Below are 8,707 nucleotides of genomic sequence, written 5' to 3' on the forward strand. Positions count from 1 at the left end.
CGAAATTTGTGAGAAATGAAGAAATATTTAATAAATTTTCTTAAATGTTTTCAAGTCGCTGAATATTCCTTATTTGTTTGACTCGTCTTAAATTCCTGAAAATATGTTTAACTCAAACTAATTTGTTGCAAAATTTGGAAATATCATTCAAAATATTAAAAAATTTCCTTATAATCTTCTAGATTTTCGCAAGCATTTAAAGCATATTTGACCATGCTCTTGAAAACTTTCGAAATTCGTTTACAGCTCCAAAAGTATATTTTTTACATTTAGAAATTTTTTCATTTTTAAAAATCTTCTAAATTATTTCAAGGAACTTAAATTTTTTTAATTTTCGTCAAACCTTACAAAAATCTTTACAAGTTTTAATTATTTTTTAATCGTTTAAAATTTCTGAACGTCTCTTAAACTTGCACAAATTTAAAAGTAAATTATTTAAACCAACATAAACTTTAAAAAAAGAGCAACAAAATTGCACAAGAAGGCTTTAAAAGAATTATGTTTCTTAATTTTTCTAAAATTATCTAATATGGAAAAATTGCAAATGTCTAAAAAATATTTTACACACTTTTAAAAAATTGTAGGAAACAATAAAAAATATTTTGTGATCACTTCTGAATTTTCTCTAATTTTCTCTTAGAATTCATCGCAAAGCAATCGTTTAAAACGTTGCCACGAACTTTCTTTTATTTTCTTGACGGCCTGGACGCCCTGCAAAATTCAGTGGAAATTCAGTTTACCGAAAAACTCCTAATAGCTAGTTAGCCACTGAAAGCAAATCGTCCAGTCGGGCGAGGTCGGGTTCGTCCTCGTGCACTTTCGGCTTTGAATGAGGTTTTTCTTTGCAGCGTGTAACAGAGCCGATTCACCGACAAGCGACGTTTGTCCACTTCTTACTGCCAAGTTTTTCACCAAGGAGATATTTCCACTTTTTATTGTTAGTCGTTCAAATGATTTACTAATTATTATTAACCGACTACTGCAGAACTACTTAACGAGACTAACAGACTACTACAAATATAGCTGAAGCTACTATTCCTTGATTACTGTAACTAATCCTCAGACCACTTAAGAATACTTTAGACTTTGGGAAATCCTATCGTGACCAAAGAACTGCCACTCGCCAAGGGTGAATGTCATTTGTCTCTTTCAGGGTGACCAGACATCCTTCTTTGGAAGGACATGTCCTTCTTTTTCGATTTTTGTTCTTCCGTCCTTCTTTTTTGTCTGATGTCCTTCTTTTTTAAAATTTTCAAGATGTTTCACTTTTTTTTATTGGGCGGACCTAAATTTTGTTCAGTTTCTTATGGCGAAGTCTCTGGTCCAGGGGAATAACGTTTTTCGTTTGCCCAATGGCGAAATCACTTGAAGTTTCCTCATTGGTCACATCGTTTGCGTTCGCGCAGCACTTCTCTCATGGAAATTGTGCTTGCTGAAGCTGCAGTGGGACTCTGAGACCGTGTAGAAAATCGAACGGACCTCTTTTTCTAACATGTGGCGATGGAAAGATAGGTCCGTTAGATTTTCGACTTCGAAACGGCCTCGGAGTGCCACTGCTGTCTGCTGATCATATGAAAAGGTATGAAAAGGCCATAACCTGGTATATATTCGGTTTGTGTTTCCCGTTCTTCACTTTAGTATTCCAATGGATGTGAAGAAGAAGCGTTCCCATAATTCTGTCATTGTACGAATGTAACGTAAGTACCAATGCAAGGTTATGTTTGATTACATTCTTAAAGTTTTTTTTTCCCTTTCTGAGTCTAATAATAATAATCTGTTGCTGTGAGTATAATTTTTTATATTTATTATTAACAGGTCTTAAGTTGTGCATTAGCTGTTCTGGTCATCAGAGATAATGTTGAGAAAAAACGAAAAACGCAAATGTCATTTTACTGACGAATTGCAAAGCAAGTATCCATGTTTTATTAAAGGGAGGAATGAGTTTGAAGCTCGGTGTGAGATTTGCGACTCTTTCGTATCTGTAGCAACTACTGGTTGGTGGCATTTTACTTCTTTTACTATGAATTTCATGTTTTATTGGAATATGGGTCACGTTTATTTTCTGAGAATTTTCAAAATAATTAAAAATTAGAGTCGATAGGAGTGAGTGTGATAATCGAATTAGTGTGATGAAGAGAAAATTTGGAATGAAAAACAAACTAGTTTTGAACTTTTTTTATCAAAGCAATCATTATATCACATTCACCCCTATCGACCCTAATGTAAAATACGGGTTTGGGGATTGGGTATTTGTATGCGTGCATCATGGAAGAATAGAATGGTACTTGCATTTATAATAACTTTTCGCCTCATTGTATTTTCCACAGGAAAAATTGCCTTGGAAAAGCACGTGAATACTCCAAAACACAGTGCGCCAATTCAAGAAGCATCGACATCTCGGGCAATGTCTCAATTCGTCATCCAAAAGTCAACGTCAGAGCCTTTGAAAGTGTGGGCAATCGAAGGGACTTTAGCCTACCATACAGTAAAACACCACCAAAGTTAACGGTCGATGGACTGCACAAGTAATCTAATTCGTTCGCTTTTCGATGACTCGAAAGTAGCTACAAAAATTTCTTGTGCTCGTACGAAAACTCATTCCATTGTAAATGGAATTTTGTCCAAACATTCAGTCGAGATAGTAGTCAAACATTTACAAGACATTTCTTTTCTGAGCATTAGTACTGACACTAGCAACCATGGATATTTGAAAATGTTTCCTTTTGTCGTTCAGTACTTCGATCATAATGCCGGAGGCATTCAAGTAAGATTGTTAGACCTAAAAGAAACTAATAATGAGAAGTCTATGACAGTCTCGAGTTTGATCGTAAATTCACTCACACAGCACGGTTTACAGAAAAAACTTGTAGCATTTGCTGGTGACAACACGAATACAAACTTTGGCGGGCTTAATCGGAAAAGTGGGGAAAATATATTTACACATTTGAAAACTAATCTGAATTCGAATCTTGTAGGCATCGGTTGCCCAGCTCACATTCTTCGCAACTCGATTCATCATGGCTTAGATCAATTCGGCTCATTTGACATAGAGTCGGTTGTTGTTAAAATTTTTATTACTTTTCGATTTACACTGTCAAGACACACGAATTACAAGAATTTTGTGACTGTTGAGTTCGAATTTCGAAATTTGTTATCGCATAGTAAAACCCGGTGGCTGAGCCTTCTGCCTGCAGTGCAACGAATACTGCAAATGTTTCCTGCTTTAAAATCGTATTTTTTATCTATAGAAGAACCGCTGCAATTTCTTTTATCATTTTTCAATGACGAATTTAGCGAATTGCAGTTTCTTTTTGTTCAGTCTTTGATGTTGATTTTCTTCGATAATATGAAAGCCATACAAAGGCAAGAGAACAGCGTTTTGGAAATCCTCACCATAATTCGGGACATTTCAAAATCATTACAGAACAGATATGATTCTACTTTTCTGCCGCTCATGGTTAAGAGTCAACTTAACAAACTCAGAAACGAAGGCCACGATAAAGCTTGCGGTAAGTTTGTTGAGTCAGCCATGTTAGTTTACCAAAGAACGGAAGCATACTTGGTCAAATTGACTGAATCGCTTCTTGAATTGCAGGTTTTCGAATGGCTCGATTTCAAACCAGAAAAGGAATTATATTATCAATCAATTGAAGAAACTGTTTTGTTTTTAGTGGCCAAAAATATTAAAAGCGATGACAATAAACTATTATTTCTTCTCTCATAAATATTCAGTGGAGCGAAGAACGGAATCGAATGTCACTTGAGGCTGTTAGAAATATTATAACCGTTCAGATTAATTTCAAAAACCTACCATGTCTCGAATTTCATCAATATTTAAAAAAAAAGAGAACGTCAATTTGTTAAAAAAATAGGAAATTCTGAAAAGTATGCATAATAATGTACACATATTGCTACATTGTTTAAATAAAACGTGGAATGATCTCAAAATATTTATTTGTATTATAATTGTTAATAAATTTATTTATTGACATTTATTTAATTTACTCATGTATGAGCATAATAATCTCTTTCAGTTTTCAAATAACGCGCCAAATTGGGCTAGGGGTGGGGAAACCTAATGGTGGGAGGTGATCAGGAGTGGGGGGTCCTCCTTTTCATATCTAACCATCTGGTCACCCTGGTGTCTTTTCGACTGCAATATAAATAAGTGGGAGTGAGCGAGAGAGTAATTCAATAGAGAATAACTGCGAAAATGATTGTTATTTCTATATTATTTCACGTCATTGTTTACGAAGAATATAATATTATATTCATATTAGTGTAACGCACGGGATATTCTTGAGATTTCGTAAACCCTATTATATTTTTAATTTATTTTCTTAACCCAGAATGCATAAAGTAATTGTAGACCTCGTTAAATAACATAGTACACATATTGCTTCGTAAGCTACAGCCTTTTTGGTTTAGGAAATACATGTTTTACTTAAGGATAGATGTCTAGTCGTTTGGGTACCTAAAACTTTCAATGTTATTTTAAATTTCATTTATACTGCAAGCAACTTGCGAACTAATCCGGACCCCAAGTCGACCTCGAGTTCCTTCCATTCAGATCCATTCTTTCAATTTTCTCTCAAGATCCCCAAAATCCTTCAGAAAGCACGCACAGCAAATATCTCAAACAAATAAATTTATAACTTAATTCAGAGAATGGGTCCCATTTTCTGGAAAAAATCTGGCTGCCATACCCTGAGTCTACAATGAAGCCAAAGGATTCTTTCTCCAACAGCCTCTGGTGCAATTTAGCCATATTCAAGAGAAGGTCATGAATAGTCCTCAGGCAGCCGATGTACAAGGCTTCTATTACCCACTCTTAAACTCAAAATACTCTAAAGGGCCCAGCGACCCCGTATTTTTCCGTGACGTCATTCTAATATCCCCGCTCTGACTCAAAATTTCCCTTTCTCCTTCCTATTTCCCGATTTCCGATTGGAGGAAAGAGTTCGAGTGGAGCAGCTCGGGAACAACCCCCAACGTCTCGGAGGTTCAGGGTTGCCTATTTTTCCGAAATTTCTCCAGTTTCTTTTCCGCTCTCGTGTACGCCGCAGACTCCTTTTTGTTGCAGTTTCCCTGCCTTGGAAGCCGCGTTACAATTTTATCTATTGCTCCTTTATTTTTTTCCTCAATTCCGAACAAAGTCAAAGAAGACTCGGCCGGCTACGAGCTATAAGTCCCACGTCTCCGACTATCGCGGTATCGGTTTATTAATTAGTTAGTAATAACTATATTATAGTTAATTAGTAATATTAGCAATAATATTAGTATTAATATATATATATATATAAATATGTAAAGTATTAATAATATTAGTAATATTTATTAGTTAATTAGTAATAATAGTTAATTAGTAATATCGGCAGTTGTTCCGTGTGCGCGTTTCGTGAGGGGATTCGCGTGTTCCAAGGACAGAGATCGGCGTCGCGGGATCGCGAGTGAGACACCCAATTTTAATTGTGTTTTGCCCGAGTAGATTCGGTAATTTCCTTGCTGCCACGGATTGAACGTAACAGGGAAACAAATGGTGACAGCGGTGGGATACGCTTATCGTACCTGTTTTTGATTTGTATAAACTGTACTAACCTTGAATTAATTTTTTAAAACTAATTTAAATTCTGTAATAACTCTAAATCTTACCAAATATTTTATCTTGATTTGTGGTGAGAGTTAAACGTGTGAAAACAATTTGATACATTTATTGTATGTACCTGAATTTTCTGTCTTTTTGAAATTGTGCATGTATTATGTGTTTTTGTTTTTGCCCTCAACGACCTCATAAAATTATGCCCTCCATATTTCGCGAGTGAAAGGTGTAATTCTAAGTAGTGTCAATTTTTATTCCCGATCAATCGACATTTTTATCGTATACCATCCTTGCTCTCTTCCGAAAAAAAATCTCCTTTAATTTACAATCACAGAATATTAGCTTTAGAATGTTTCATAATTTAACGCGAGTTCAATTAATCATGCATTTATTGAAATATTCGTGATCAAATTTGGTTTTTAAAATAAATATAGCTGACCTCGACATCCACAAATTAATATAATAGAAAATCGATCATACAACGAACCTTCTGTCGTGAAATTCTTTCCGTCGGTCCGTTACGCAACAAGTTCGGTGTATTTGAGTGTGCGGAATTTATAAATTATGATTAATATTGATTAATATTATATTGATATTTATTTAAATTTTGATTACAAATGTCATAATGTGCGATTTATTACATTGATATTTATTGGTGTGGTATTGGTTGAATTAATACAAATTTTTATTGATTCTACATAAACAAAATGCCTACCGACGGTGCCGCGGCAGTCAATCCGGCTTTCTCGATGTCCGCGCTCGCAGAATTTTTCGCTCTACAAACCGCGCATTTAGGAGTACCCATTTTTGATGGCAGATCTCCAGAGTTAAGAACATTTGTTCAAGATATCGAGTCCGCGAGTTTGAAGGTCCCCGACGCGTTAAAACCTGAGTTTGTTAGACACGTAGTATCGCGACTAAAAGACTCCGCACGAGAGTCCATTGAATATTAAACATTTAAAACCGTAGCAGAGTTAGTTAAACATCTTAAAGACGCATTTTCTCCATCTATCCGCTCTTTTGATGCGTATTATAGCGAAATAGGTCGCACAATAATGGAACGCGCAGAGACAGTGGCGGAATTCGGCAGCCGTCTCCAAAATTTAGTGCGACAGGCAAAGGCTGCTCTACTTGCCACAAACCCCACAACCGGAAATTGAATTACGCGTTACCCTACAAAATCCAGCTACCCTAGATACTGCCGTAAACCTTGCGAAAGAATATTCTCAGTATTTGAAAGAAGCCGCCGAACATCGCAGTGAATATCATACTTTGCCACAACGCGTTTCATCTTTCCAAATCCACCTAGTCACACTCCGTCACAAACTCGTTATCCATCTCAATCAGAAAATCAGCCATATTTGCTGCGCCGCTCCAATGGCGCGTACCAACAGCAGAATACAGGTTATCAGCGATATCCTTCCCAACAACGGCCTAGTACGAAGACCGCGATGATGGCTAGCGATCGCCAGCCCGAAGGTGACTCGCGACATCCTATCGAAATCGAGAGTCTCCAAAATAGTGGAGATGATTTAATTTCCGCCGTACCAGGACCGTGTCCCTCACGTTGCCCTAATTGCCTTTTTGATTTCACCGCGCTGAACTGGCAGGACTTTGCGCGATTATCTGTTGTAAATAACGACACAGCGGTATCTGTCGTCGGAGGCGAGACAAAAACCGGTCATTTAAACTCATTGAGCGCTCGCCTAAGATTTGTCCCGGCAAGCGCTAGCCAGAGGTCGAACAACACATCGGTATCCGCCAACTTAAAAGTAGGCAACGTCCCGAAAAGAAATCAAGAACCTGCCCTGTAATAAATGTCAAATCTCCATATTTTAAAAACAGGTCAACTAATTTTTTAATAGATACTGGATCGGATATTTCGATTATAGACATGGAAGCGCTTGACCCGGAAATAGAGATAGATCCTATCGAAAGTGTTTTTATCACCGGAATAACGACTTCCCAAATTGAAACCTTGGGTTCCGCTAGTATTCGTATTTTGGACACGGCGGTAAAAGTTCAGGTGGTTAATTACGATCTGCCGGTACCTATTGCGGCCGGGATTTTGGGGATTGATTACTTAGACGAAAAGGAAGTCGAGATTTCTTTTAGACACAAAACAATAGTTACTATCAGTAATCCTATAAAGCCCATTTCATTTATATCTTTTCCGATTATTGAACAGAAAGTCATTGAACCCAAAAAGAGAGCCACAGTTCTAACAATTAAGGCCAGAACTCACCAGGTCATACCCATTGAAGTGTCGAATTCTGACCTTAAAGAAGGTTATCTACCCCTACTCAATGTCAGCAAAGACGTGTTACTTGGCAATGCAGCAGTGCCGTTCAAAGACCGTACTTGTTTTGCGATGGCAATTAACACTAGCGAAAAAGCTGTAGAGATAGAGGTGGAACCTCAAGAACTGTTGCCTTTTGATATTTACAATTACGTAGACTCTGACGAAAATTGCATTCTCGACGAGGCTTCAAAGCCCTCACTGTCCCATCTATCGAAAACAGAGCGAGTTCGCCTAATCCTAGAGAAGATTAACATAAAAAGTTTAGATAAAGCAAGCCGTAACTGTTGATGACATTTCGGTGACGACAAAACAATATCGACATCCGCCGGTCCACAAGGAGGTGATTCGAGAGGAAATACCGAAGTCGCTCAAACTAGGAGTTATCACCCCTTCCACGTCTCCTTACAGCTCTCCACTGTGGGTTATCCCAAAAAAAACCCGACTCTCAAGGAAATCGGCGGTGGAGATTAGTAATCGATTATCGCGCGCTAAATTCTAAGACCGTGGGTACCCTCTCCCCAATATCACTGAGATACTGGGTCATCTGGGGGGTGCCAAATTCTTCTCGTTTTTTAATCTGACAGCTGGATTTCATCAAATTCCGATGAATCCGGAGGACAGATCAAAAACTGCCTTTACGGCCGACGGTGGGCACTTTGAGTTTCTAAGAATGCCTTTCGACTTGAAGGGAGCTCCGGCAACGTTCTGCTCTAATAATGATGCATAATATTCACCAGTGATTGTTTTACCCTTTTCCAAGTAGTCAATAAGTATAATTCCACGTGCATCCCAAAAAACTGTAGCCA

Source organism: Belonocnema kinseyi, chromosome 1 (assembly GCF_010883055.1).
Source record: "Belonocnema kinseyi isolate 2016_QV_RU_SX_M_011 chromosome 1, B_treatae_v1, whole genome shotgun sequence".
NCBI lineage: Eukaryota > Metazoa > Arthropoda > Insecta > Hymenoptera > Cynipidae > Belonocnema > Belonocnema kinseyi.